The sequence below is a fragment of the Pristiophorus japonicus genome, unplaced genomic scaffold (genome assembly GCF_044704955.1).
Source record: "Pristiophorus japonicus isolate sPriJap1 unplaced genomic scaffold, sPriJap1.hap1 HAP1_SCAFFOLD_1377, whole genome shotgun sequence".
NCBI classification, from domain to species: domain Eukaryota; kingdom Metazoa; phylum Chordata; class Chondrichthyes; family Pristiophoridae; genus Pristiophorus; species Pristiophorus japonicus.
The window spans coordinates 65,001-69,715 of record NW_027251047.1 but is presented as its reverse complement, the minus strand read 5'-3'; positions in this window follow the sequence as shown (position 1 = coordinate 69,715).

Genomic DNA, 4,715 nt, shown 5'->3' with positions numbered 1-4,715 from the left:
ACATTCCTGCGGGCCGACCCGAAGCCGAGCGCGCTGGAAGTCCGCGAAATGCAACCGGAGAAGAAAGTCTGAATGTGGCAACTGATGAACTGAAAATTGTCGGCGGCAAATGGTTAACCAAATGGGTTGAAGGTGGCAAACCATTAACCGAAAACTCTGGCAAATGGTTAACCGGCGTGTTAAGATGGTATCTTTAATAAAAGACGGAAATGACGAAGCCAAACCATAGCCAAACGAAGGCGGGGACGTTAGTGTGGCAGAAGGGCATGTCTTTAAGCCGTCGGGCGAATGTCCCTGCCAGTTGGAATCTTTTCGGGAAAAAGGGTGAAAAAATCGGAAAGGCCTAGCCGTCCGCCGTGGGGTGCGTTCGCTCGGGCTCGGCCAGCCGCGTCGATGGGTGCCGGACGGTGCGGCTGCGCTCCGGGAGTGCGGAGATACGGCCTGTCAAGTTTCGTCCCGGAAGTCTGGATGGAGCAAAATCCGAAGCCGTTTGCGGGAAATTAGTTCCAGGGCTCGGCGACCGAAGTCAAATCCGTCCCGCCAACTTGACACTTGTCATTTCTGTCCTTGGGGGTTGGCGGGGTACCTGCACAGAGGTAGGAGGTGGCTGATCGAGAATTGGTGAGTTTTCCAAGTCACGTCTCGAGCCTCCAGGTCTGCAGAGACCGACCAGGGCTGCCGCCCAACCGACTATTCACCCTTTTTGGGCGGGAATTTTTTCCATTTTTGCCCATTTTCGGGTTTTTGGTCGGGCTTCAAAAACGGCAGCCCGAGGCCTGGCAGAGGCCGGGCATGTCCCGGTCGCGCCAGGCGGCACGCGCGACCCGATTAGGCCCCGAAAGGAGTCGGGAAATCGGCAGACCTGCCCGAGTTCAGCCCGGGGGAGGCGGGGGGCAGGTCGGTTCGGCTCAAATCATTAACCAAAGCCGAGACTTGGTCTCGCTGGCGCAACCGAAGTGCCAGGCTGGATAACTCATTAACCAGAGGCGGCTGGAGGCAGGCAGGGCTGATGGCTGAGGCCGGGTGGAGGCCACCCGCGGCCGGGAAAGTCAAAAGTCCCGTTGTGTGGAAGTCTATGAGGTCAGATTCGGCCGCCTTACCGGGCCTTCGGTTGATGGTTTCCCGCTTGGGCAAGCGAGTCGGCCCGGCAAAGTGGCCACTTGCATTTTCTGGCAAGTGTCTGCGAACAACGTTAATGAGTTGAACCTCGGCAATTGTCGGAAGTCCCGATGAAGAAATGAAAATGCCCCTTTTGCGGGGATTTGGATGCTCATGGCCGGCAGCAGGTGGCCGACGCCCCGCCAACTTGACACTTGTCATTTCTGTCCTTGGGGGTTGGCGGGGTATCTGCACAGAGGTAGGAGGTGGCAGAATCGAGACTTGGTGAGTTTTCCAAACAAACGTCTCGAGCCTCCAGGTCTGCAGAGACCGACCAGGGCTGCCGCCCAACCGACTATTCACCCTTTTTGGGCGGGAATTTATTCCCTTTTTGCCATTTTTCGGGTTTTTGGTCGGGCTTCAAAAGCGGCTGCCCGAGGCCTGGCAGAGGGCCGGGGCATGGGCCCCGATCGCGCCAGGCGGCTCGCGCGACCCGATTAGGCCCCGAAAGGAGTCGGGAAATCGGCAGACCTGCCCGAGTTCAGCCCGCGGTGGCGGGGGGCAGGTCGGTTCGGCTCAAATCAATAACCAAAGCCGAGACTTGGTCTCGCTGGCGCAACCGAAGTGCCAGGCTGGATAACTCATTAACCAGAAGGCGGCTGGAGGCAGGCAGGGCTGATGGCTGAGGCCGGGTGGAGGCCACCCGCGGCCGGGAAAGTCAAAAGTCCCGTTGTGTGGAAGTCTATGAGGTCAGATTCGGCCGCCTTACCGGGCCTTCGGTTGATGGTTTCCCGCTTGGGCAAGCGAGTCGGCCCGGCAAAGTGGCCACTTGCATTTTCTGGCAAGTGTCTGCGAACAACGTTAATGAGTTGAACCTTGGAAATTGCCGGAAGTCCCGATGAAGAAATGAAAATGCCCCTTTTGCGGGGATTTGGATGCTCATGGCCGGCAGCAGGTGGCCCGACGCCCCGCCAACTTGACACTTGTCATTTCTGTCCTTGGGGGTTGGCGGGGTATCTGCACAGAGGTAGGAGGTGGCAGAATCGAGACTTGGTGAGTTTTCCAAACAAACGTCTCGAGCCTCCAGGTCTGCAGAGACCGACCAGGGCTGCCGCCCAACCGACTATTCACCCTTTTTGGGCGGGAATTTATTCCCTTTTTGCCCATTTTTCGGGTTTTTGGTCGGGCTTCAAAAGCGGCTGCCCGAGGCCTGGCAGAGGCCGGGGCATGGTCCCCGATCGCGCCAGGCGGCTCGCGCGACGCGATTAGGCCCCGAAAGGAGTCGGGAAATCGGCAGACCTGCCCGAGTTCAGCCCGGGGGAGGCGGGGGGCAGGTCGGTTCGGCTCAAATCATTAACCAAAGCCGAGACTTGGTCTCGCTGGCGCAACCGAAGTGCCAGGCTGGATAACTCATTAACCAGAAGGCGGCTGGAGGCAGGCAGGGCTGATGGCTGAGGCCGGGTGGAGGCCACCCGCGGCCGGGAAAGTCAAAAGTCCCGTTGTGTGGAAGTCTATGAGGTCAGATTCGGCCGCCTACCGGGCCTTCGGTTGATGGTTTCCCGCTTGGGCAAGCGAGTCGGCCCGGCAAAGTGGCCACTTGCATTTTCTGGCAAGTGTCTGCGAACAACGTTAATGAGTTGAACCTCGGCAATTGTCGGAAGTCCCGATGCAGAAATGAAAATGCCCCTTTTGCGGGGATTTGGATGCTCATGGCCGGCAGCAGGTGGCCCGACGCCCCGCCAACTTGACACTTGTCATTTCTGTCCTTGGGGTTGGCGGGGTATCTGCACAGAGGTAGGAGGTGGCAGAATCGAGACTTGGTGAGTTTTCCAAACAAACGTCTCGAGCCTCCAGGTCTGCAGAGACCGACCAGGGCTGCCGCCCAACCGACTATTCACCCTTTTTGGGCGGGAATTTATTCCCTTTTTGCCCATTTTTCGGGTTTTTGGTCGGGCTTCAAAAGCGGCTGCCCGAGGCCTGGCAGAGGCCGGGGCATGGTCCCCGATCGCGCCAGGCGGCTCGCGCGACGCGATTAGGCCCCGAAAGGAGTCGGGAAATCGGCAGACCTGCCCGAGTTCAGCCCGGGGGAGGCGGGGGGCAGGTCGGTTCGGCTCAAATCATTAACCAAAGCCGAGACTTGGTCTCGCTGGCGCACCGAAGTGCCAGGCTGGATAACTCATTAACCAGAAGGCGGCTGGAGGCAGGCAGGGCTGATGGCTGAGGCCGGGTGGAGGCCACCCGCGGCCGGGAAAGTCAAAAGTCCCGTTGTGTGGAAGTCTATGAGGTCAGATTCGGCCGCCTTACCGGGCCTTCGGTTGATGGTTTCCCGCTTGGGCAAGCGAGTCGGCCCGGCAAAGTGGCCACTTGCATTTTCTGGCAAGTGTCTGCGAACAACGTTAATGAGTTGAACCTCGGCAATTGTCGGAAGTCCCGATGAAGAAATGAAAATGCCCCTTTTGCGGGGATTTGGATGCTCATGGCCGGCAGCAGGTGGCCCGACGCCCCGCCAACTTGACACTTGTCATTTCTGTCCTTGGGGGTTGGCGGGGTATCTGCACAGAGGTAGGAGGTGGCAGAATCGAGACTTGGTGAGTTTTCCAAACAAACGTCTCGAGCCTCCAGGTCTGCAGAGACCGACCAGGGCTGCCGCCGAACCGACTATTCACCCTTTTTGGGCGGGAATTTATTCCCTTTTTGCCCATTTTTCGGGTTTTTGGTCGGGCTTCAAAAGCGGCTGCCCGAGGACTGGCAGAGGCCGGGGCATGGGCCCCGATCGCGCCAGGCGGCTCGCGCGACCCGATTAGGCCCCGAAAGGAGTCGGGAAATCGGCAGACCTGCCCGAGTTCAGCCCGCGGTGGCGGGGGGCAGGTCGGTTCGGCTCAAATCATTAACCAAAGCCGAGACTTGGTCTCGCTGGCGCAACCGAAGTGCCAGGCTGGATAACTCATTAACCAGAAGGCGGCTGGAGGCAGGCAGGGCTGATGGCTGAGGCCGGGTGGAGGCCACCCGCGGCCGGGAAAGTCAAAAGTCCCGTTGTGTGGAAGTCTATGAGGTCAGATTCGGCCGCCTTACCGGGCCTTCGGTTGATGGTTTCCCGCTTGGGCAAGCGAGTCGGCCCGGCAAAGTGGCCACTTGCATTTTCTGGCAAGTGTCTGCGAACAACGTTAATGAGTTGAACCTTGGAAATTGCCGGAAGTCCCGATGAAGAAATGAAAATGCCCCTTTTGCGGGGATTTGGATGCTCATGGCCGGCAGCAGGTGGCCCGACGCCCCGCCAACTTGACACTTGTCATTTCTGTCCTTGGGGGTTGGCGGGGTATCTGCACAGAGGTAGGAGGTGGCAGAATCGAGACTTGGTGAGTTTTCCAAACAAACGTCTCGAGCCTCCAGGTCTGCAGAGACCGACCAGGGCTGCCGCCCAACCGACTATTCACCCTTTATGGGCGGGAATTTTATTCCCTTTTTGCCCATTTTCGGGTTTTTGGTCGGGCTTCAAAAGCGGCTGCCCGAGGACTGGCAGAGGCCGGGGCATGGGCCCCGATCGCGCCAGGCGGCTCGCGCGACCCGATTAGGCCCCGAAAGGAGTCGGGAATCGGCAGACCTGCCCGAGTTCAGCC